The following is a 27964-nucleotide window of genomic DNA, read 5'->3' on the forward strand; positions in this document are numbered from 1 at the left end:
TTCACCCGGCCCTCCTCCCTTGATTGGTCGCTGTTTGATTCAAGGGGCGGGATCTGCCGACGTCATTCGTTTCCATTACGACATCTGCAACAATCCTCGTGCCTCCACTGCTCTTCAATGCGCATGCGCGGCCCGCTATACACAGCCTCCCTGCACATCCACGTTAGACGCCCTATGGGCGCCGATAGTTGCCTGGTTACCGCTGCAGTATACAACACCGCTCGTACACACTCTAACCTGCATCGGCGCCATCCAATGGAGCAGCACACACAAATCCCACACGGCAGCGGGAGTGTTTGCTCAGTGACCTATAGCACATACCAGAAACAAAATTGTGTAGCGCTATGGCAAATTAATATCTATAATGGTAGTTCCTCATGGGAACATAAATAAAGTAACAAATGCAATAAAAAAAAGTTCTCGTGAAAGATAAAGTCCAATGGTTGTAAACACAAAGTCCATATATCTGTAGACACCACGTGCAAAATGAGGGAACTTGATTAGAATCCCATCGAGACAAATTGTGTAGTGAGTGATCACCGCCACCAGTGGTAGTAAATGGAGGCTTACCGAAGATGGTGGACCTGAAATGACGTACGTCAATCAAGTCATAACAAGCTTCAAGTACCAGACAGGGTACACAAAGTAGCAATCACCAAGAAACTTGCTAGAAGTAATCAATCAGTGTATGATCATAAATGGATAACCTTGGATCTTTGCAGCTCAGCAAGGGGTTAAATAGTTGAAAGAAAATGGAAAGAGAAGGGCCACATAGTGTAAACCGGTATAAAACTGGGTATTTATTGTAAAAAGATAGCAAGTGCACTCACATGTATCTGGATAAAACTCGCATATTCTATAGTATGAGGCGGCAGTGGAGGCGACCCGACGGCGTTTCGTGTTATTCACACATCATCTGGGGTGTCTCTCCACTAAAGCCTCAGTGTATATATAATGATCATAAACCTCATACCTCCAATCAGAAGAATTGTGGCATCCCATCCACCTGTGTGCAACAATCAGGATCCATTACTTCCTGGTATAGGAGATGGCAAAAAAAACACGGTTTGTGGATAAGGGATATCCCGTTGTTGACGTTGACTGTGAAATCCAACGCGTTCTATCATTAAGTAGAAAATCATTGGTATCAGTTAAACCCAAACGCGAACCAGATAGTGCTTTTAAGTTTGCAATGCTCACTTCTTTTTCAACGCAGTACAGACAGGTCAAAACCATAATCAATAAACATTGGAATGTCCTGAGAGGAGACAATGTTTTGGGTCCAGTTTTGCCTGAACAGGCAAAAGTGATATTTAGGGGCGTCCCCTCTTTACAGAGCCTTGTCGCCTCTAACATAATCAATCCACCCATAAAAACCTCGTTTTTTCATAACATGATTGGCTTCTATCCCTGCAAGAGGTGTATAGTATGCCAGCATAATGCGTTGGGTAAACGCAAAATCACCCAATTTGCATCCACAGTTACATCCAAACAGTATAACATCAGACCTTTTTGCACATGCGATACTAAGCATATTGTATATTTAATCACTTGCCCTTGTGGCAAACAATATGTGGGACGTACCATCCGCACATTTGCAATAAGGGTGGGAGAACATATTGCCCTAATTAAAGGGGGTGATACTAAACATCCAGTACCCCGGCATTACAAACAGTTTCACCACAGAGACCCCAGTGGGACACAATTCACCATCATTGACAAGTACACGCCCCCTTGGAGAGGTGGTGCCATGACCAGAGGGGTATCGCGCCTTGAAGTTTACTGGATTTTTGAGCTCCAAACGCATGTCCCACTTGGCTTGAATGTAGAGTGGGACATCAACGCTTTTATTAATCAGTCGTAGGAATTCTTTTGTTCTATTCATTTATTCATTATTTTATTTATTTTTATTTCTATTTTTATTTTCATTTTTATTTTATTTTCATTTTTTTCTTTCTTCAAATGTGCATTTAAATTATTTAAAGTAGATCTCAATTGACTTTGTGACTTTGTTGTGAATGGTAGCTCCTCTTACCTGTGTGCAATACTCATGATCACACTTTTCACATTGTTTTTTGACTAGACTGTTGCTTTAATACTTCTGTGTTATATCCAAATATGTTTTTATGTCTTCTGTACATAATCACGTATTAAGAGGTTTTTTTTCGTATCCAATTACACTTAACACATGTTTTTTGGATATATATAGGTATGGCCGTTTTATCCGGATTCATAATTGGGTCCATTTAATTTTTAATTTTTAATTTCTATTTTTGCTATAATTGCTGGAGGCATCTGGCAGTCATCTGCATTTCCCCTGTTTTTTTATAAAATACCGTCATCCCACCAATCATTCCTGTTCAACATATTTGATGTCATGTATTATTCCTGATTGACATCGGGGTTGGCTTGTGTGATCAGCGTCTACTGACGCAGCTGTTGCGCGCCTGGAACGCACGTTGCGCGCCAGGAACGCACGTTGCGCGCTTGGAATGCGCGTAGCTGGTGCGCGCCTGGAACGCACGTTGCGCATGCGTCGTGCGCCTGGAACGCATGAAGCATGGCTGTGGCGTCATACTAAGCAGTCAGCTCGCCCATATATTAATTTATAACCCACACATATTCCGCCTACACGTGACTTTGGCGTCATGACACGGAACACATTGTGTCCCGATGTCTAATGATGCGGTCTGTGCATGCCCAGACGCTTTAGAACGCACGGCTATTGGCCATCGGTCTACTAGCAAACATCCGGGTTACCAATGTCACGTGATCGGGATTGGTCTGACGGATCACTTCCTGTCAGGTCTTCCATATGGATTTCCATAGGGTTTGATATTGAGGCTTGGAACACATGGATCACTTCCTGTCAGGTCTTGGTCTGACGGATCACTTCCTGTCAGGTCTTCCATGTGGATTTCCATAGGGTTTTGATATTGAGGCTTGGAACACACAGATCACTTCCTGTCAGGTCTTCCATGTGGATTTCCATAGGTTTTGATATTGAGGCTTGGAACACACGCTTATTTGCCATCTCCTATACCAGGAAGTAATGGATCCTGATTGTTGCACACAGGTGGATGGGATGCCACAATTCTTCTGATTGGAGGTATGAGGTTTATGATCATTATATATACACTGAGGCTTTAGTGGAGAGACACCCCAGATGATGTGTGAATAACACGAAACGCCGTTGGGTCGCCTCCACTGCCGCCTCATACTATAGAATATGCGAGTTTTATCCAGATACATGTGAGTGCACTTGCTATCTTTTTACAATAAATACCCAGTTTTATACCGGTTTACACTATGTGGCCCTTCTCTTTCCATTTTCTTTCAACTATTTAACCCCTTGCTGAGCTGCAAAGATCCAAGGTTATCCATTTATGATCATACACTGATTGATTACTTCTAGCAAGTTTCTTGGTGATTGCTACTTTGTGTACCCTGTCTGGTACTTGAAGCTTGTTATGACTTGATTGACGTACGTCATTTCAGGTCCACCATCTTCGGTAAGCCTCCATTTACTACCACTGGTGGCGGTGATCACTCACTACACAATTTGTCTCGATGGGATTCTAATCAAGTTCCCTCATTTTGCACGTGGTGTCTACAGATATATGGACTTTGTGTTTACAACCATTGGACTTTATCTTTCACGAGAACTTTTTTTTATTGCATTTGTTACTTTATTTATGTTCCCATGAGGAACTACCATTATAGATATTAATTTGCCATAGCGCTACACAATTTTGTTTCTGTTTGTTCCAGCTAATGCGTCTTTGTTAGCAGTGTGAGCAGCTGGTCTTATTAATTAGTGTGTTTTAAGCAGCGCAGTATAATCACCCTTTTTTATAGCACATACCAGGTACTATTGAGGCACCCTTAAATATGCCTCCCCGTATAAACCCTGCTTTTACTTTGTTTTTGTGTCACACTCAATAGCATACTAATGTAATTTTGGCTGTTTTCTGGCAGGATTTATGACATCATACCAGTCTGGGGGTGGGAGAAGCTTGGTTTTTGCTGTGTTTTTTCTTTCTCTGTCTATTTTAATTGGTTGATGGCTCTTTAAATTTTGCACATTGTAACCCCACATTTATCACATGCCTGACGAAGGGGCCCTGCGCAGCTCCAAATTGTTGCACTCTCTTTGTGTTGTGATCATGCAATTAAACATCCGTTTGGACGCTATTTATGTCGTTCCATGGTGTGCTGGCAAATATTTCTACTATGGTAGTGACATAAACACATATGCAAATACACCAGTCCAGGTTGAACTGGATGGACTGGTATCTTTATTCCGAACTGCTCTATGAGTAGTTATATATTATATATAACACAATGTTGAGCACTTTCACATTTTAAACCCTGTAAAATATCATTGAAAATAAGTAAATCAGGTAGTTACTATGCAGTGTCTAGAAAGAAAAAAAAGTTATATTCCGAAGAGATGTGAAAACTGACAACACCCTATACCTAAATAACATGTCCCTACAAACTGCACTTTAAACTGAAACAAGAACGGAATGTGACCTGTTTGCAAATTTGCAGGGTCTAGAAAGCTTCCCTTATTTCACTGTAATTAACAATCAGTATTCAGTGGCTGACGATCAGGCTGAATGTCATAAACTGTTAAAGTCATCATTTGAAAGAAGATGCTTTTGCTGGATACCAAATGAAAAAAAAAAAATTATATATATATAAAAAGGAGATAAGGACAGATATAGATGTTAACACACCATAAAACCATCCGTCAGTATCCTGCTGAGCTGAAGGCAACATCTGCAGTCTCCAAAGCCTGGCACCTTATTTGCATATGATTACCCACAATGCACTGCTGGCCTGTTTGTCACGTATTAAACTGATTCATGTTTTTTCTTACAGGGGTAAACTCAAAAATGTTGGCTGTGGGGGATAACTTTGACATGAAGAATTGCTAACAGAAAAATAATGGCTGCCCAGACAGGCAGGTCTGCAGGAAATGCTTTTTTTTTTCCCCCTCCAATTTTTAGAGATGAAGTAAAGAGATATAAAATGCATCCATTTAAAATAAAACTCTGCTTCACATGTGGCTGACAGCAATTTTAAACTTCAGGCGAGCTAAATGTTTCTGGAAAGTTATTTCTTATAATTATTTTGCAGTGAGTTTAGCACTTGCTGACGTGTCGGGCTGACAGTGATGGAAATTGAAGCCCCCTATTTGTCTGAAGAAAATCTCATAAATAAAACAGGAGACTCATCCCTCTCCCTGTAATCCACTATTTTAATGCAACCAGACATAAGAGCAGTGCTGCTCAAAAAATATGGTTTCCAAATAACTTTACACTTTGCTCTCCTGACAGTTTATCTTGGATGTAAAATATAATAGAAGGTGCATATTCGCGGATATGTAAAAACAAAGTACATTAATGAATGCCTTATGATGCAAGTAACTTTTTTTTTTTTTTTTGTTTTGTTCTACAGAAACAAATAGTTTCTGTTACTTGGCCAGGTTTAACTCAGGGTGGAGAAGGAAACTATATTTTTCTATATTGGTAGATAACCAAGAAGAATTTGCACTGAACAAACTGACTTGTGCTGATTTGAATTGTTTTTATTACAAACTATTTAATAATGTATAATAAATTACTTTATTGTATTTTTCTTCCCTTGTCCTGCACTGCGCCCTGATTCTCCAGGGATGTGTATTCAGCTTGAGGTGATTTAAGTATTGTTGTTACCAGGGCTTTTTTTCTCAGTGAAAATGTGCAGGTACTCCCCCTTTTTAAATCATCCCATTGTCTCTACCTCTAAGCACAGTCCCTTGGTTCCACCCCCTACCAACTGCCCAATACTGACCCTTTTTGGAATACAGAACCAAGTATAATTGTGTGGTGTTAAGGTATGTTAATGGAATTTGTTAATGACAACAAGACAGGCAGTAAAATTGATCCCCTGCAGCCAGCAACAATAGATCCCCCAAGAACAATAGAACCCCCACAACAATATACCCCCAAGCAACAGTAGATCCACCACAGCAACAAAAGGTCTTTACCAGTAACAATAGATCTCCCAGCAGCCAGCATCATAGACCCTCCAGCACACCCTAGAACCCCTTGCCATTACATACATTTAGTGCTGGAGGTGCCAGAACTGCGTCCACCCACGTTCCCCGCAGAAAAAAAGCCCTGGTTGTTACTATATGATTGTAATCTTTATATATACTTATTGCACATGTAACTCTGGATAGGTATATATGTTTGTGTTATGGCTTTTTACATACACACATATCTTTAAGGGGCTTTGATCCTGCTGAGATGTCATAATTTTCAACTGCAAGCAATACTGTGGGATGACTCTGATTCTTGCCTCTGACCCCCAGGTTGCCATTTTGGATATCTAACTATATTAGGTTTGTTCCTGATATATAGATAATTTCCTCACCTCTTTATCCCACCCTACCCCTTTTTCTTACCCTCTTTATTCCCCTTCTTATTTCCCTCCCTCATTCCTTTTGCCTTCTTCCCCTCCCCCCTCTTTCTCCTCTTTTCCCTTTTTCTCCCCTCATTTTCTCTATCCCCCCTTTTCTTTCTTTCTTTCTGTTTTCTATCATTTTTCTCCCTTTTTTGATCTTCTTAATTATTTTCCTTTTTCTTTTCCTTTTTTCTTTCTCCCCTTCTGTCTTTTTCTAATTCCTTTTTCCTTTTTCCTTTCATTTCTCCCCTTTCACCCCCCTTCTCCTTCCCTCCCTTCCAATTATTATTCCATTCCCTCCCCTTTTCTTTCTCTTTTTCCTTCCTCCCCCCTTTATCTGTTATCATTTATTATTTTCCGCTCTTCATTGGTTATCACTCTTTTTGCAATAGATTATCTGTTTTACTATGTATACATTTTGGAATTGTAGACTTCAATTCAATTAGTATCCCCCATGGCCACCGTGGTGGGGATTACCCTAGGGTGCCTCTGCCGTGCTGCCTCATCATCCACTGGTTTATCCGGGTAAGCAATGTATGGATCCATGGATCACCAAACTATATGTTACCTATCAAGTAAATTTGTTTCCCCTTATTTTTTCCCCATCTTCGTTATTTTGTATATCTTATGTTATGGCTGTTTGTAAAAGAGATCATTTTTTTTTTTTTTATTGAAAAGCCTGTGGCATGCAAAACACAACCAAAAAACTCCACCCAGTGCAAAAAAAATGTGCAAACACATAAAGAGTGATACACAAAAAACTGTGACAGGTGCAAACATCAAGTGGCCCTCCGAAAAGGGCCCAACCCTGATACCCCGGGGCGTTAGGCTCCTGGCAGGGACTGAGGTAATCTGTGGTCCATGCAGCCGAAGCCGACACAGACCCAACATCCTTGGAGGGTCTGCCGAAAAAAAGAACCCTCCCCGAAGGGAGACCCCATGAGAGCAGGTGAACTAGGCCCGAAGGCCATGTCCACCTACTCCCAAGACGTTAAGGGCTGGCCCGAGGACCAGCACCCTATTAATCACACATAAAGTGTACACAAAGTGCACCAACAAAAAAAAAAAGGCAGAAACGTGACAATAAAAAAGAAAGTGGGGGAGAAGAAAGGTGGGAGATGTGAGTAAAAAGTGACCATCGTGCAATAAATTGGCCAGCCATGAAACAAAAATTCCCCTGGTCCTAGCCAAAAGGCTCGGCCCTAGAGGCGGGTGGTAAAAAAGTATATGTGGAGATGTGACGAAGGTGCCACACTTATTAAGTGCCCTCTAAGACACTTAGTGCAAGGTATGGCACCCCTGGACTGCCGCTCCAGGGGCACTATCTCCACAGTCTTTCCAACGGACCCTGGCCCCCGGACCAGCAGCACCTTTCCCAGCCAGGAAGATAGGAGTTCTGAGAGATTAGGGAGAGTCCACCTCAGCAGGCTACTCTCCCTACTCCCATCACTCCCACCTAATCACATTCGGGAAATACTAACCGCTCCGTCCAAGGGGAAGGAGGAGCAAGTGTTTTCTCCCGAACAACTCACCCGGGCAGGCACCACCAAATCCAGGCCAAAGACCAGGGGCCCGGCCCCTCAGCTTCGACCTCATGCCTCTCCATCCAAATCAGAAGGCTTCCACCTCCATGTCAGTAGGTTTAGGGTCCACTGACCATCACTTTCCACCTTGCTGTGTACTGGGGATGGTCAGCATAGCACCACCTACTGGCAACTGATAAGAACAGATACTACACTTGATCTTAGCCAAAAGGCAGAGCAGAGTGTCATGGCTGGCGGCTTCTGCGCACATGCATGGGAGTGACACTCCAGGAGAAATGGCCACTGTTGTTTTTTAAGTGTCTTAAGACTCATTTTTTTTTAAAAGCCTATGGCGTGTGAACACACCCAAAAAACTCCACCCGGTGCAGAAAAAATGTGCACACACATCCCCCGGGACGTTAGGCTCCAGACGGGGACTGAGGTACTGTGGTCACACAGTGAGACAAAACGTGCACAAACAAAAAGTGACAAACATAGGCATAAATCATTTACATTTCTATGCAGCTGCATAGGGGCAGGAATCAGCAAGCACGCATAACAATCAGCTTCATCAGAACAATATAAGGAGCACGGCCTGGCAGAACACAGATGCTGTTCAACTCATGGTGACTCCAAAACACCCTAATTTGCATGTCTGTGCAGCTGCATGGGGGCGGAAAACAGCAGGCCCGCGGAACAACCAGCTTCAACAGAACAATATAAGCAATATATGTATAGGTAGAAGAAGACCATCAAATCGTTTTCTAGGCCGTGTTGACCACCACCACCAAAAAAAACATTAACGCCGTCTGTGTGTCTTTCCGAATCAAAGCTATTTTTCACCATATTCAAAGAAGCCCGGCAGAACACAGATGCTGTTCAACTCATGGTGACTCCAAGACACCCTAATTTGCATGTCTATGCAGCTGCATGGGGGCAAGAATCAGCAGGCACACGTAACAATCAGCTTCATCTGAACAATATAAGATGCACGGCCTGGCAGAACACAGATGCTGTTCAACTCATGGTGACTCCAAGACACCCTAATTTGCATGTCTATGAAGCTGCGTAGGGGCGGGAATCAGCAGGCATCAGCTTCATCCAAACAATATAAGGAGCACTGCCTGGCAGAACACAGATGCTGTTCAACTCATAGTGACTCCTAACACCCTAATTTGCATGTCTGTACAGCTGCATGGGGGCGGGAAACAGCAGGCTCGCGTAACAATCAGCTTCCACAGAACAGTATAAGCAAGACATGTGTAGATAGAAGAACACCATCAAATCGTTTTCTAGGCCGTGTTGACCACCAACGACAACATTAACACCATCCGTGCGTCTTTCCGAATCAAAGATATTTTTCACCATATTCAAAGAAGCCCGGCATTAGTCCGGGAGTACACATATGCTGTTCATCTTATGGTGACTCCAAGACACCCTAATTTGCATGTCTATGCAGCTGCATAGGGGCGGGAATCAGCACAAAAGGGTAACAATCAGTGTAATATAATGAGCATGGCCTGGCAGAACAAGGATGCTGTTCAACTCATGGTGACTCCAAGACACCCTAATTTGCATGTCTGTGCAGATGCATTGGGGCGGGAAACAGCAGGCTTGCATAACAATCGGCTTCATCAGAGCAATATCAGACGCACGGCCCGGCAGAACACATATGCTGTTCAACTCATGGTGACTCCAAGACACCCTAATTTGCATGTCTGTGCAGCTGCATGGGGGCGGGAAACAGCACGCTCACGTAAGAAGAAGACCATCAAATCGTTTTCTAGACCATGTTGACCACCACCAACAGCATTAAGGCCATCTGTGTGTGTTTCCAAATCAAAGCTTTGTTCACCATATTCAAAGAAGCCCGGCAGAACACATATGCTGTTCAACTTATGGTGACTCCAAGACAACCTAATTTGCATGTCTATGCAGCTGCATAGGAGCGGGAATCAGCAGGTAAGCGTAACAATCAGCTTCATCAGAACAATATAAGGAGCACAGCCTGGCAGAACGCAGATGCTGTTCAACTCATGGTGACTCCAAGACACACTAATTTGCATGTCTATGCAGCTGCATGGGGGCGGGAAACAGCAGGCTCACGTAACAATCGGCTTCCTCAGAGCAATATCAGATGCACTGCCTGGCAGAACACATATGCTGTTCAACTTATGGTGACTCCAAGACACCCTAATTTGCATGTCTATGCATCTGCATAGGGGCAGGAATCAGCAAGCACGCATAACAATCAGCTTCATCTGAACAATATAAGGAGCATAGCCTGGCAGAACACAGATGCTGTTCAACTCATGGTGACTCCAAAACCCCCTAATTTGCATGTCTGTGCAGCTGCATGGGGGCAGGAAACAGCAAGCTCGCGTAACAATCAGCTTCAACAGAACAATATAAGCAATATATGTTTAGGTAGAAGAAGACCATCAAATCGTTTTCTAGGCCGTGTTGACCACCACGACCAACAACAACATTAACGCCGTCTGTGTGTCTTTACAAATCAAAGCTATTTTTCACCATATTCAAAGAAGCCCGGCATTAGCCCGGCAGAACACATATGCTGTTCAACTTATGGTGACTCCAAGACACCCTAATTTGCATGTCTATGCAGCTGCATAGGAGCGGGAATCAGCAGGAAAGCGTAACAATCGGCTTCATCAGAACAATATCAGACGCACGGCCCAGCAGAACACATATGCTGTTCAACTCATGGTGACTTCAAGACAGCCTAATTTGCATGTCTATGCAGCTGCATAGGGGCGGTAATCAGCAGGCACACGTAACAATCAGCTTCATCAGAAAAATATAAAGAGCACATCCTGGCAGAACGCAGATGCTGTTCAACTCATGGTGACTCCAAGACACCCTCATTTGCATGTCTGTGCAGCTGCATGGGAGCGGGAAACAGCAGGCTCACGTAACAATCGGCTTCATCAGAGCAATATCAGACGCACTGCCCGGCAGAACACATATGCTGTTCAACTTACGGTGACTCCAAGACTCCCTAATTCGCATGTCTATGCATCTGCATAGGGGCAGGAATCAGCAAGCACGCATAGCAATCAGCTTTATCTGAACAAAATCAGGAGCATAGCCTGGCAGAACACAGATGCTGTTCAACTCATGGTGACTCCAAAACCCCCTAATTTGCATGTCTGTGCAGCTGCATGGGGGCAGGAAACAGCAGGCTCGCATAACAATCAGCTTCAACAGAACAATATAAGCAATATATGTTTAGGTAGAAGAAGACCATCAAATCGTTTTCTAGGCCGTGTTGACCACCACGACCAACAACAACATTAACACCGTCTGTGTGTCTTTCCAAATCAAAGCTATTATTCACCATATTAAAAGAAGCCCGGCATTAGCCCGGCAGAACACATATGCTGTTCAACTTATGGTGACTCCAAGACACCCTACTTTACATGTCTATGCAGTTGCATAGGAGCGGGAATCAGCAGGAAAGCGTAACAATTAGCTTCATCAGAACAATATAATGAGCACGACCTGGCAGAACAAGGATGCTGTTTAACTCATGGTGACTCCAAGACACCCTAATTTGCATGTCTGTGCAGCTGCATGGGGGCAGGAAACAGCAGGCTCACGTAACAATCGGCTTCTTCAGAGCAATATCAGATGCACTGCCCGGCAGAACACATATGCTGTTCAACTTATGGTGACTCCAAAACACCCTAATTTGCATGTCTATGCATCTGCATAGGGGCAGGAATCAGCAAGCACGCATAAAAACCAGCTTCATCTGAACAATATAAGGAGCATAGCCTGGCAGAACACAGATGCTGTTCAACTCATGGTGACTCCAAAACCCCCTAATTTGCATGTCTGTGCAGCTGCATGGGGGCAGGAAACAGCAGGCTCGCGTAACAATCAGCTTCAACAGAACAATATAAGCAATATATGTTTAGGTAGAAGAAGACCATCAAATCGTTTTCTAGGCCGTGTTGACCACCACGACCAACAACAACATTAACGCCGTCTGTGTGTCTTTACAAATCAAAGCTATTTTTCACCATATTCAAAGAAGCCCGGCATTAGCCCGGCAGAACACATATGCTGTTCAACTTATGGTGACTCCAAGACACCCTAATTTGCATGTCTATGCAGCTGCATAGGAGCGGGAATCAGCAGGAAAGCGTAACAATCGGCTTCATCAGAGCAATATCAGACGCACGGCCCGGCAGAACACATATGCTGTTCAACTCATGGTGACTTCAAGACAGCCTAATTTGCATGTCTATGCAGCTGCATAGGGGCGGTAATCAGCAGGCACACGTAACAATCAGCTTCATCAGAAAAATATAAAGAGCACATCCTGGCAGAACGCAGATGCTGTTCAACTCATGGTGACTCCAAGACACCCTCATTTGCATGTCTGTGCAGCTGCATGGGAGCGGGAAACAGCAGGCTCACGTAACAATCGGCTTCATCAGAGCAATATCAGACGCACTGCCCGGCAGAACACATATGCTGTTCAACTTACGGTGACTCCAAGACTCCCTAATTCGCATGTCTATGCATCTGCATAGGGGCAGGAATCAGCAAGCACGCATAGCAATCAGCTTTATCTGAACAATATAAGGAGCATAGCCTGGCAGAACACAGATGCTGTTCAACTCATGGTGACTCCAAAACCCCCTAATTTGCATGTCTGTGCAGCTGCATGGGGGCAGGAAACAGCAGGCTTGCATATCAATCAGCTTCAACAAAACAATATAAGCAATATATGTTTAGGTAGAAGAAGACCATCAAATCGTTTTCTAGTCCTTGTTGACCACCACGACCAACAACAACATTAACACCGTCTGTGTGTCTTTCCAAATCAAAGCTATTTTTCACCATATTAAAAGAAGCCCGGCATTAGCCCGGCAGAACACATATGCTGTTCAACTTATGGTGACTCCAAGACACCCTACTTTACATGTCTATGCAGTTGCATAGGAGCGGGAATCAGCAGGAAAGCGTAACAATTAGCTTCATCAGAACAATATAATGAGCACGACCTGGCAGAACAAGGATGCTGTTTAACTCATGGTGACTCCAAGACACCCTAATTTGCATGTCTGTGCAGCTGCATGGGGGCAGGAAACAGCAGGCTCACGTAACAATCGGCTTCTTCAGAGCAATATCAGATGCACTGCCCGGCAGAACACATATGCTGTTCAACTTATGGTGACTCCAAAACACCCTAATTTGCATGTCTATGCATCTGCATAGGGGCAGGAATCAGCAAGCACGCATAAAAATCAGCTTCATCTGAACAATATAAGGAGCATAGCCTGGCAGAACACAGATGCTGTTCAACTCATGGTGACTCCAAAACCCCCTAATTTGCATGTCTGTGCAGCTGCATGGGGGCAGGAAACAGCAGGCTCGCGTAACAATCAGCTTCAACAGAACAATATAAGCAATATATGTTTAGGTAGAAGAAGACCATCAAATCGTTTTCTAGGCCGTGTTGACCACCACGACCAACAACAACATTAACGCCGTCTGTGTGTCTTTACAAATCAAAGCTATTTTTCACCATATTCAAAGAAGCCCGGCATTAGCCCGGCAGAACACATATGCTGTTCAACTTATGGTGACTCCAAGACACCCTAATTTGCATGTCTATGCAGCTGCATAGGAGCGGGAATCAGCAGGAAAGCGTAACAATCGGCTTCATCAGAGCAATATCAGACGCACGGCCCAGCAGAACACATATGCTGTTCAACTCATGGTGACTTCAAGACAGCCTAATTTGCATGTCTATGCAGCTGCATAGGGGCGGTAATCAGCAGGCACACGTAACAATCAGCTTCATCAGAAAAATATAAAGAGCACATCCTGGCAGAACGCAGATGCTGTTCAACTCATGGTGACTCCAAGACACCCTCATTTGCATGTCTGTGCAGCTGCATGGGAGCGGGAAACAGCAGGCTCACGTAACAATCGGCTTCATCAGAGCAATATCAGACGCACTGCCCGGCAGAACACATATGCTGTTCAACTTACGGTGACTCCAAGACACCCTAATATGCATGTTTATGCATCTGCATAGGGGCAGGAATCAGCAAGCACGCATAACAATCAGATTCATCTGAACAATATAAGGAGCATAGCCTGGCAGAACACAGATGCTGTTCAACTCATGGTGACTCCAAAACCCCCTAATTTGCATGTCTGTGCAGCTGCATGGGGGCAGGAAACAGCAGGCTCGCGTAACAATCAGCTTCAACAGAACAATATAAGCAATATATGTTTAGGTAGAAGAAGACCATCAAATCGTTTTCTAGGCCGTGTTGACCACCACCACCAACAACAACATTAACGCCGTCTGTATGTCTTTCCGAATCAAAGCTATTTTTCACCATATTGAAAGAGGCCCGGCATTAGCCCGGCAGAACACATATGCTGTTCAACTTATGGTGACTCCAAGACACCCTACTTTACATGTCTATGCAGTTGCATAGGAGCGGGAATCAGCAGGAAAGCGTAACAATTAGCTTCATCAGAACAATATGGTGACTCCAAGACAGCCTAATTTGCATGTCTATGCAGCTGCATAGGGGCGGGAATCAGCAGGCACACGTAACAACCAGCTTCATCAGAACAAAATAAGGAGCACAGCCTGGCAGAACGCAGATGCTGTTCAACTCATGGTGACTCCAAGACACCCTAATTTGCATGTCTGTGCAGCTGCATGGGGGCGGGAAACAGCAGGCTCACGTAACAATCGGCTTCATCAGAGCAATATCAGATGCACTGCCCGGCAGAACACATATGCTGTTCAACTTATGGTGACTCCAAGACACCCTAATTTGCATGTCTATGCATCTGCATAGGGGCAGGAATCAGCAAGCACGCATAACAATCAGCTTCATCTGAACAATATAAGGAGCATAGCCTGGCAGAACACAGATGCTGTTCAACTCATGGTGACTCCAAAACCCCCTAATTTGCATGTCTGTGCAGCTGCATGGGGGCAGGAAACAGCAGGCTCGCGTAACAATCAGCTTCAACAGAACAATATAAGCAATATATGTTTAGGTAGAAGAAGACCATCAAATCGTTTTCTAGGCCGTGTTGACCACCACCAACAACAACAACATTAACGCCGTCTGTATGTCTTTCCGAATCAAAGCTATTTTTCACCATATTGAAAGAAGCCCGGCATTAGCCCGGCAGAACACATATGCTGTTCCACTTATGGTGACTCCAAGACACCCTAATTTGCATGTCTATGCAGCTGCATAGGAGCGGGAATCAGCAGGAAAGCGTAACAATCGGCTTCATCAGAGCAATATCAGACGCACGGCCCGGCAGAACACATATGCTGTTCAACTCATGGTGACTTCAAGACAGCCTAATTTGCATGTCTATGCAGCTGCATAGGGGCGGGAATCAGCAGGCACACGTAACAATCAGCTTCATCAGAACAATATAAAGAGCACATCCTGGCAGAACGCAGATGCTGTTCAAATCATGGTGACTCCAAGACACCCTCATTTGCATGTCTGTGCAGGTGCATTGGAGTGGGAAACAGCAGGCTCACGTAACAATCGGCTTCATCAGAGCAATATCAGACGCACTGCCCGGCAGAACACATATGCTGTTCAACTCATGGTGACTTCAAGACAGCCTAATTTGCATGTCTATGCAGCTGCATAGGGGCGGTAATCAGCAGGCACACGTAACAATCAGCTTCATCAGAAAAATATAAAGAGCACATCCTGGCAGAACGCAGATGCTGTTCAACTCATGGTGACTCCAAGACACCCTCATTTGCATGTCTGTGCAGCTGCATGGGAGCGGGAAACAGCAGGCTCACGTAACAATCGGCTTCATCAGAGCAATATCAGACGCACTGCCCGGCAGAACACATATGCTGTTCAACTTACGGTGACTCCAAGACACCCTAATATGCATGTTTATGCATCTGCATAGGGGCAGGAATCAGCAAGCACGCATAACAATCAGATTCATCTGAACAATATAAGGAGCATAGCCTGGCAGAACACAGATGCTGTTCAACTCATGGTGACTCCAAAACCCCCTAATTTGCATGTCTGTGCAGCTGCATGGGGGCAGGAAACAGCAGGCTCGCGTAACAATCAGCTTCAACAGAACAATATAAGCAATATATGTTTAGGTAGAAGAAGACCACCAAATCGTTTTCTAGGCCGTGTTAACCACCACCACCAACAACAACATTAACGCCGTCTGTATGTCTTTCCGAATCAAAGCTATTTTTCACCATATTGAAAGAGGCCCGGCATTAGCCCGGCAGAACACATATGCTGTTCAACTTATGGTGACTCCAAGACACCCTACTTTACATGTCTATGCAGTTGCATAGGAGCGGGAATCAGCAGGAAAGCGTAACAATTAGCTTCATCAGAACAATATGGTGACTCCAAGACAGCCTAATTTGCATGTCTATGCAGCTGCATAGGGGCGGGAATCAGCAGGCACACGTAACAACCAGCTTCATCAGAACAAAATAAGGAGCACAGCCTGGCAGAACGCAGATGCTGTTCAACTCATGGTGACTCCAAGACACCCTAATTTGCATGTCTGTGCAGCTGCATGGGGGCGGGAAACAGCAGGCTCACGTAACAATCGGCTTCATCAGAGCAATATCAGATGCACTGCCCGGCAGAACACATATGCTGTTCAACTTATGGTGACTCCAAGACACCCTAATTTGCATGTCTATGCATCTGCATAGGGGCAGGAATCAGCAAGCACGCATAACAATCAGCTTCATCTGAACAATATAAGGAGCATAGCCTGGCAGAACACAGCTGCTGTTCAACTCATGGTGACTCCAAAACCCCCTAATTTGCATGTCTGTGCAGCTGCATGGGGGCAGGAAACAGCAGGCTCGCGTAACAATCAGCTTCAACAGAACAATATAAGCAATAAATGTTTAGGTAGAAGAAGACCATCAAATCGTTTTCTAGGCCGTGTTGACGACCACCAACAACAACAACATTAACGCCGTCTGTATGTCTTTCCGAATCAAAGCTATTTTTCACCATATTGAAAGAAGCCCGGCATTAGCCCGGCAGAATACATATGCTGTTCAACTTATGGTGACTCCAAGACACCCTAATTTGCATGTCTATGCAGCTGCATAGGAGCGGGAATCAGCAGGAAAGCGTAACAATCGGCTTCATCAGAGCAATATCAGACACACGGCCCAGCAGAACACATATGCTGTTCAACTCATGGTGACTTCAAGACAGCCTAATTTGCATGTCTATGCAGCTGCATAGGGGCGGGAATCTGCAGGCACACGTAACAATCAGCTTCATCAGAACAATATAAAGAGCACATCCTGGCAGAACGCAGATGCTGTTCAAATCATGGTGACTCCAAGACACCCTCATTTGCATGTCTGTGCAGGTGCATTGGAGTGGGAAACAGCAGGCTCACGTAACAATCGGCTTCATCAGAGCAATATCAGACGCACTGCCCGGCAGAACACATATGCTGTTCAACTTACGGTGACTCCAAGAGACCCTAATTTGCATGTCTATGCATCTGCATAGGGGCAGGAATCAGCAAGCACACATAACAATCAGATTCATCTGAATCGTGAATCAGCAGGCACACGTAACAACCAGCTTCATCAGAACAAAATAAAGAGCACAGCCTGGCAGAACGCAGATGCTGTTCAACTCATGGTGCATATCAGATGCACTGCCCGGCAGAACACATATGCTGTTCAACTTATGGTGACTCCAAGACACCCTAATTTGCATGTCTATGCATCTGCATAGGGGCAGGAATCAGCAAGCACGCATAACAATCAGCTTCATCTGAACAATATAAGGAGCATAGCCTGGCAGAACACAGATGCTGTTCAACTTATGGTGACTCCAAGACACCCTAATTTGCATGTCTATGCAGCTGCATAGGGGCGGGAATCAGCAGGCACACGTAACAATCAGCTTCATCAGAGCAATATCAGATGCACTGCCCGGCAGAACACATATGCTGTTCAACTTATGGTGACTCCAAGACACCCTAATTTGCATGTCTATGCATCTGCATAGGGGCAGGAATCAGCAAGCACGCATAACAATCAGCTTCATCTGAACAATATAAGGAGCATAGCCTGGCAGAACACAGATGCTGTTCAACTCATGGTGACTCCAAAACCCCCTAATTTGCATGTCTGTGCAGCTGCATGGGGGCAGGAAACAGCAGGCTCGCGTAACAATCAGCTTCAACAGAACAATATAAGCAATATATGTTTAGGTAGAAGAAGACCATCAAATCGTTTTCTAGGCCGTGTTGACGACCACCACCACCAACAACAACATTAACGCCGTCTGTATGTCTTTCCAAATCAAAGCTATTTTTGACCATATTGAAAGAAGCCCGGCATTAGCCCGGCAGAACACATATGCTGTTCAACTTATGGTGACTCCAAGACACCCTTATTTGCATGTCTATGCAGCTGCATAGGAGCGGGAATCAGCAGGAAAGCGTAACAATCGGCTTCATCAGAGCAATATCAGACGCACGGCCCGGCAGAACACATATGCTGTTCAACTCATGGTGACTCCAAGACAGCCTAATTTGCATGTCTATGCAGCTACATAGGGGCAGGAATCAGCAGGCACACGTAACAACCAGCTTCATCAGAACAAAATAAGGAGCACAGCCTGGCAGAACGCAGATGCTGTTCAACTCATGGTGACTCCAAGACACCCTAATTTGCATGTCTGTGCAGCTGCATGGGGGCGGGAAACAGCAGGCTCACGTAACAATCGGCTTCATCAGAGCAATATCAGATGCACTGCCCGGCAGAACACATATGCTGTTCAACTTATGGTGACTCCAAGACACCCTAATTTGCATGTCTGTGCAGCTGCATGGGGGCAGGAAACAGCAGGCTCGCGTAACAATCAGCTTCAACAGAACAATATAAGCAATAAATGTTTAGGTAGAAGAAGACCATCAAATCGTTTTCTAGGCCGTGTTGACGACCACCAACAACAACAACATTAACGCCGTCTGTATGTCTTTCCGAATCAAAGCTATTTTTCACCATATTGAAAGAAGCCCGGCATTAGCCCGGCAGAATACATATGCTGTTCAACTTATGGTGACTCCAAGACACCCTAATTTGCATGTCTATGCAGCTGCATAGGAGCGGGAATCAGCAGGAAAGCGTAACAATCGGCTTCATCAGAGCAATATCAGACACACGGCCCAGCAGAACACATATGCTGTTCAACTCATGGTGACTTCAAGACAGCCTAATTTGCATGTCTATGCAGCTGCATAGGGGCGGGAATCTGCAGGCACACGTAACAATCAGCTTCATCAGAACAATATAAAGAGCACATCCTGGCAGAACGCAGATGCTGTTCAAATCATGGTGACTCCAAGACACCCTCATTTGCATGTCTGTGCAGGTGCATTGGAGTGGGAAACAGCAGGCTCACGTAACAATCGGCTTCATCAGAGCAATATCAGACGCACTGCCCGGCAGAACACATATGCTGTTCAACTTACGGTGACTCCAAGAGACCCTAATTTGCATGTCTATGCATCTGCATAGGGGCAGGAATCAGCAAGCACACATAACAATCAGATTCATCTGAATCGTGAATCAGCAGGCACACGTAACAACCAGCTTCATCAGAACAAAATAAAGAGCACAGCCTGGCAGAACGCAGATGCTGTTCAACTCATGGTGCATATCAGATGCACTGCCCGGCAGAACACATATGCTGTTCAACTTATGGTGACTCCAAGACACCCTAATTTGCATGTCTATGCATCTGCATAGGGGCAGGAAACAGCAAGCACGCATAACAATCAGCTTCATCTGAACAATATAAGGAGCATAGCCTGGCAGAACACAGATGCTGTTCAACTTATGGTGACTCCAAGACACCCTAATTTGCATGTCTATGCAGCTGCATAGGGGCGGGAATCAGCAGGCACACGTAACAATCAGCTTCATCAGAGCAATATCAGATGCACTGCCCGGCAGAACACATATGCTGTTCAACTTATGGTGACTCCAAGACACCCTAATTTGCATGTCTATGCATCTGCATAGGGGCAGGAATCAGCAAGCACGCATAACAATCAGCTTCATCTGAACAATATAAGGAGCATAGCCTGGCAGAACACAGATGCTGTTCAACTCATGGTGACTCCAAAACCCCCTAATTTGCATGTCTGTGCAGCTGCATGGGGGTAGGAAACAGCAGGCTCGCGTAACAATCAGCTTCAACAGAACAATATAAGCAATATATGTTTAGGTAGAAGAAGACCATCAAATCGTTTTCTAGGCCGTGTTGACGACCACCACCACCAACAACAACATTAACGCCGTCTGTATGTCTTTCCGAATCAAAGCTATTTTTCACCATATTGAAAGAAGCCCGGCATTAGCCCGGCAGAACACATATGCTGTTCAACTCATGGTGACTCCAAGACACCCTAATTTGCATGTCTATGCATCTGAATAGGGGCAGGAAACAGCAAGCACGCATAACAATCAGCTTCATCTGAACAATATAAGGAGCATAGCCTGGCAGAACACAGATGCTGTTCAACTCATGGTGACTCCAAAACCCCCTAATTTGCATGTCTGTGCAGCTGCATGGGGGCAGGAAACAGCAGGCTCGCGTAACAATCGGCTTCAACAGAACAATATAAGCAATATATGTTTAGGTAGAAGAAGACCATCAAATCGTTTTCTAGGCCGTGTTGACGACCACCACCACCAACAACAACATTAACGCCGTCTGTATATCTTTCCAAATCAAAGCTATTTTTGACCATATTGAAAGAAGCCCGGCATTAGCCCGGCAGAACACATATGCTGTTCAACTCATGGTGACTCCAAGACACCCTAATTTGCATGTCTATGCATCTGAATAGGGGCAGGAAACAGCAAGCACGCATAACAATCAGCTTCATCTGAACAATATAAGGAGCATAGCCTGGCAGAACACAGCTGCTGTTCAACTCATGGTGACTCCAAGACACCCTTATTTGCATGTCTATGCAGCTGCATAGGAGCGGGAATCAGCAGGAAAGCGTAACAATCGGCTTCATCAGAGCAATATCAGACGCACGGCCCGGCAGAACACATATGCTGTTCAAGTCATGGTGACTCCAAGACAGCCTAATTTGCATGTCTATGCAGCTACATAGGGGCGGGAATCAGCAGGAAAGCGTAACAATCGGCTTCATCAGAGCAATATCAGACGCGCGGCCCGGCAGAACACATATGCTGTTCAACTCATGGTGACTCCAAGACAGCCTAATTTGCATGTCTATGCAGCTACATAGGGGCTTGAATCAGCAGGCACACGTAACAACCAGCTTCATCAGAACAAAATAAGGAGCACAGCCTGGCAGAACGCAGATGCTGTTCAACTCATGGTGACTCCAAGACACCCTAATTTGCATGTCTGTGCAGCTGCATGGGGGCGGGAAACAGCAGGCTCACGTAACAATCGGCTTCATCAGAGCAATATCAGATGCACTGCCTGGCAGAACACATATGCTGTTCAACTTATGGTGACTCCAAGACACCCTAATTTGCATGTCTATGCATCTGCATAGGGGCAGGAATCAGCAAGCACGCATAACAATCAGCTTCATCTGAACAATATAAGGAGCATAGCCTGGCAGAACACAGATGCTGTTCAACTCATGGTGACTCCAAAACCCCCTAATTTGCATGTCTGTGCAGCTGCATGGGGGTAGGAAACAGCAGGCTCGCGTAACAATCAGCTTCAACAGAACAATATAAGCAATATATGTTTAGGTAGAAGAAGACCATCAAATCGTTTTCTAGGCCGTGTTGACCACCACCACCAACAACAACATTAACGCCGTCTGTATGTCTTTGCGAATCAAAGCTATTTTTCACCATATTGAAAGAAGCCCGGCATTAGCCCGGCAGAACACATATGCTGTTCAACTCATGGTGACTCCAAGACACCCTAATTTGCATGTCTGTGCAGATGCATGGGGGCGGGAAACAGCAGGCTTGCGTAACAAACGGCTTCATCAGAGCAATAATAGACGCACGGCCCGGCAGAACACATATGCTGTTCAACTCATGGTGACTCCAAGACAGCCTAATTTGCATGTCTATGCAGCTGCATAGGGGCGGGAATCAGCAGTCACACGTAACAACCAGCTTCATCAGAACAAAATAAGGAGCACAGCCTGGCAGAACGCAGATGCTGTTCAACTCATGGTGACTCCAAGACACCCTAATTTGCATGTCTGTGCAGCTGCATGGGGGCGGGAAACAGCAGGCTCACGTAACAATCGGCTTCATCAGAGCAATATCAGATGCACTGCCCGGCAGAACACATGTGCTGTTCAACTTATGGTGATTCCAAGACACCATAATTTGCATGTCTATGCATCTGAATAGGGGCAGGAAACAGCAAGCACGCATAACAATCAGCTTCATCTGAACAATATAAGGAGCATAGCCTGGCAGAACACAGATGCTGTTCAACTCATGGTGACTCCAAAACCCCCTAATTTGCATGTCTGTGCAGCTGCATGGGGGCAGGAAACAGCAGGCTCGCGTAACAATCAGCTTCAACAGAACAATATAAGCAATATATGTTTAGGTAGAAGAAGACCATCAAATCGTTTTCTAGGCCGTGTTGACCACCACCACCAACAACAACATTAACGCCATCTGTGTGTCCTTCCAAATCAAAGCTATTTTTCACCATATTGAAAGAAGCCCGGCATTAGCCCGGCAGAACACATATGCTGTTCAACTTATGGTGACTCCAAGACACCCTAATTTGCATGTCTATGCAGCTGCATAGGTGCGGGAATCAGCAGGAAAGCGTAACAATCGGCTTCATCAGAGCAATATCAGACGCACGGCCCGGCAGAACACATATGCTGTTCAAGTCATGGTGACTTCAAGACAGCCTAATTTGCATGTCTATGCAGCTGCATAGGGGCGGGAATCAGCAGGCACACGTAACAATCAGCTTCATCAGAACAATATAAAGAGCACATCCTGGCAGAACGCAGATGCTGTTCAACTCATGGTGACTCCAAGACACCCTCATTTGCATGTCTGTGCATCTGCATGGGAGCGGGAAACAGCAGGCTCACGTAACAATCGGCTTCATCAGAGCAATATCAGACGCACTGCCCGGCAGAACACATATGCTGTTCAACTTACGGTGACTCCAAGACACCCTAATTTGCATGACTATGCATCTGCATCGGGGCAGGAAACAGCAAGCACGCATAACAATCAGATTCATCTGAACAATATAAGGAGCATAGCCTGGCAAAACACAGATGCTGTTCAACTCATGGTGACTCCAAAACCCCCTAATTTGCATGTCTGTGCAGCTGCATGGGGGCAGTAAACAGCAGGCTCGCGTAACAATCGGCTTCAACAGAACAATATAAGCAATATATGTTTAGGTAGAAGAAGACCATCAAATCGTTTTCTAGGCCGTGTTGACGACCACCACCACCAACAACAACATTAACGCCGTCTGTATGTCTTTCCAAATCAAAGCTATTTTTGACCATATTGAAAGAAGCCCGGCATTAGCCCGGCAGAACACATATGCTGTTCAACTTATGGTGACTCCAAGACACCCTTATTTGCATGTCTATGCAGCTGCATAGGAGCGGGAATCAGCAGGAAAGCGTAACAATCGGCTTCATCAGAGCAATATCAGACGCACGGCCCGGCAGAACACATATGCTGTTCAACTCATGGTGACTCCAAGACAGCCTAATTTGCATGTCTATGCAGCTACATAGGGGCAGGAATCAGCAGGCACACGTAACAACCAGCTTCATCAGAACAAAATAAGGAGCACAGCCTGGCAGAACGCAGATGCTGTTCAACTCATGGTGACTCCAAGACACCCTAATTTGCATGTTTGTGCAGCTGCATGGGGGCGGGAAACAGCAGGCTCACGTAACAATCGGCTTCATCAGAGCAATATCAGATGCACTGCCCGGCAGAACACATATGCTGTTCAACTTATGGTGACTCCAAGACACCCTAATTTGCATGTCTATGCATCTGCATAGGGGCAGGAATCAGCAAGCACGCATAACAATCAGCTTCATCTGAACAATATAAGGAGCATAGCCTGGCAGAACACAGATGCTGTTCAACTCATGGTGACTCCAAAACCCCCTAATTTGCATGTCTGTGCAGCTGCATGGGGGTAGGAAACAGCAGGCTCGCGTAACAATCAGCTTCAACAGAACAATATAAGCAATATATGTTTAGGTAGAAGAAGACCATCAAATCGTTTTCTAGGCCGTGTTGACCACCACCACCAACAACAACATTAACGCCGTCTGTATGTCTTTCCGAGTCAAAGCTATTTTTCACCATATTGAAAGAAGCCCGGCATTAGCCCGGCAGAACACATATGCTGTTCAACTTATGGTGACTCCAAGACACCCTAATTTGCATGTCTATGCAGCTGCATAGGAGCGGGAATCAGCAGGAAAGCGTAACAATCGGCTTCATCAGAGCAATATCAGACGCACGGCCCGGCAGAACACATATGCTGTTCAACTCATGGTGACTCCAAGACAGCCTAATTTGCATGTCTATGCAGCTGCATAGGGGCGGGAATCAGCAGTCACACGTAACAACCAGCTTCATCAGAACAAAATAAGGAGCACAGCCTGGCAGAACGCAGATGCTGTTCAACTCATGGTGACTCCAAGACACCCTAATTTGCATGTCTGTGCAGCTGCATGGGGGCGGGAAACAGCAGGCTCACGTAACAATCGGCTTCATCAGAGCAATATCAGATGCACTGCCCGGCAGAACACATGTGCTGTTCAACTTATGGTGATTCCAAGACACCATAATTTGCATGTCTATGCATCTGAATAGGGGCAGGAAACAGCAAGCACGCATAACAATCAGCTTCATCTGAACAATATAAGGAGCATAGCCTGGCAGAACACAGATGCTGTTCAACTCATGGTGACTCCAAAACCCCCTAATTTGCATGTCTGTGCAGCTGCATGGGGGCAGGAAACAGCAGGCTCGCGTAACAATCAGCTTCAACAGAACAATATAAGCAATATATGTTTAGGTAGAAGAAGACCATCAAATCGTTTTCTAGGCCGTGTTGACGACCACCACCACCAACAACAACATTAACGCCGTCTGTATATCTTTCCAAATCAAAGCTATTTTTGACCATATTGAAAGAAGCCCGGCATTAGCCCGGCAGAACACATATGCTGTACAACTTATGGTGACTCCAAGACACCCTTATTTGCATGTCTATGCAGCTGCATAGGAGCGGGAATCAGCAGGAAAGCGTAACAATCGGCTTCATCAGAGCAATATCAGACGCACGGCCCGGCAGAACACATATGCTGTTCAAGTCATGGTGACTCCAAGACAGCCTAATTTGCATGTCTATGCAGCTACATAGGGGCGGGAATCAGCAGGAAAGCGTAACAATCGGCTTCATCAGAGCAATATCAGACGCGCGGCCCGGCAGAACACATATGCTGTTCAACTCATGGTGACTCCAAGACAGCCTAATTTGCATGTCTATGCAGCTACATAGGGGCTTGAATCAGCAGGCACACGTAACAACCAGCTTCATCAGAACAAAATAAGGAGCACAGCCTGGCAGAACGCAGATGCTGTTCAACTCATGGTGACTCCAAGACACCCTAATTTGCATGTCTGTGCAGCTGCATGGGGGCGGGAAACAGCAGGCTCACGTAACAATCGGCTTCATCAGAGCAATATCAGATGCACTGCCCGGCAGAACACATATGCTGTTCAACTTATGGTGACTCCAAGACACCCTAATTTGCATGTCTATGCATCTGCATAGGGGCAGGAATCAGCAAGCACGCATAACAATCAGCTTCATCTGAACAATATAAGGAGCATAGCCTGGCAGAACACAGATGCTGTTCAACTCATGGTGACTCCAAAACCCCCTAATTTGCATGTCTGTGCAGCTGCATGGGGGTAGGAAACAGCAGGCTCGCGTAACAATCAGCTTCAACAGAACAATATAAGCAATATATGTTTAGGTAGAAGAAGACCATCAAATCGTTTTCTAGGCCGTGTTGACGACCACCACCACCAACAACAACATTAACGCCGTCTGTATGTCTTTCCAAATCAAAGCTATTTTTGACCATATTGAAAGAAGCCCGGCATTAGCCCGGCAGAACACATATGCTGTTCAACTTATGGTGACTCCAAGACACCCTTATTTGCATGTCTATGCAGCTGCATAGGAGCGGGAATCAGCAGGAAAGCGTAACAATCGGCTTCATCAGAGCAATATCAGACGCACGGCCCGGCAGAACACATATGCTGTTCAACTCATGGTGACTCCAAGACAGCCTAATTTGCATGTCTATGCAGCTACATAGGGGCAGGAATCAGCAGGCACACGTAACAACCAGCTTCATCAGAACAAAATAAGGAGCACAGCCTGGCAGAACGCAGATGCTGTTCAACTCATGGTGACTCCAAGACACCCTAATTTGCATGTCTGTGCAGCTGCATGGGGGCGGGAAACAGCAGGCTCACGTAACAATCGGCTTCATCAGAGCAATATCAGATGCACTGCCCGGCAGAACACATATGCTGTTCAACTTATGGTGACTCCAAGACACCCTAATTTGCATGTCTATGCATCTGCATAGGGGCAGGAATCAGCAAGCACGCATAACAATCAGCTTCATCTGAACAATATAAGGAGCATAGCCTGGCAGAACACAGATGCTGTTCAACTCATGGTGACTCCAAAACCCCCTAATTTGCATGTCTGTGCAGCTGCATGGGGGTAGGAAACAGCAGGCTCGCGTAACAATCAGCTTCAACAGAACAATATAAGCAATATATGTTTAGGTAGAAGAAGACCATCAAATCGTTTTCTAGGCCGTGTTGACGACCACCACCACCAACAACAACATTAACGCCGTCTGTATGTCTTTCCGAATCAAAGCTATTTTTCACCATATTGAAAGAAGCCCGGCATTAGCCCGGCAGAACACATATGCTGTTCAACTCATGGTGACTCCAAGACACCCTAATTTGCATGTCTATGCAGCTGCATAGGGGCGGGAATCAGCAGTCACACGTAACAACCAGCTTCATCAGAACAAAATAAGGAGCACAGCCTGGCAGAACGCAGATGCTGTTCAACTCATGGTGACTCCAAGACACCCTAATTTGCATGTCTGTGCAGCTGCATGGGGGCGGGAAACAGCAGGCTCACGTAACAATCGGCTTCATCAGAGCAATATCAGATGCACTGCCCGGCAGAACACATGTGCTGTTCAACTTATGGTGATTCCAAGACACCATAATTTGCATGTCTATGCATCTGAATAGGGGCAGGAAACAGCAAGCACGCATAACAATCAGCTTCATCTGAACAATATAAGGAGCATAGCCTGGCAGAACACAGATGCTGTTCAACTCATGGTGACTCCAAAACCCCCTAATTTGCATGTCTGTGCAGCTGCATGGGGGCAGGAAACAGCAGGCTCGCGTAACAATCGGCTTCAACAGAACAATATAAGCAATATATGTTTAGGTAGAAGAAGACCATCAAATCGTTTTCTAGGCCGTGTTGACGACCACCACCACCAACAACAACATTAACGCCGTCTGTATATCTTTCCAAATCAAAGCTATTTTTGACCATATTGAAAGAAGCCCGGCATTAGCCCGGCAGAACACATATGCTGTACAACTTATGGTGACTCCAAGACACCCTTATTTGCATGTCTATGCAGCTGCATAGGAGCGGGAATCAGCAGGAAAGCGTAACAATCGGCTTCATCAGAGCAATATCAGACGCACGGCCCGGCAGAACACATATGCTGTTCAAGTCATGGTGACTCCAAGACAGCCTAATTTGCATGTCTATGCAGCTACATAGGGGCGGGAATCAGCA

Source organism: Rana temporaria, chromosome 2, assembly GCF_905171775.1.
Source record: "Rana temporaria chromosome 2, aRanTem1.1, whole genome shotgun sequence".
Taxonomy (NCBI): domain Eukaryota; kingdom Metazoa; phylum Chordata; class Amphibia; order Anura; family Ranidae; genus Rana; species Rana temporaria.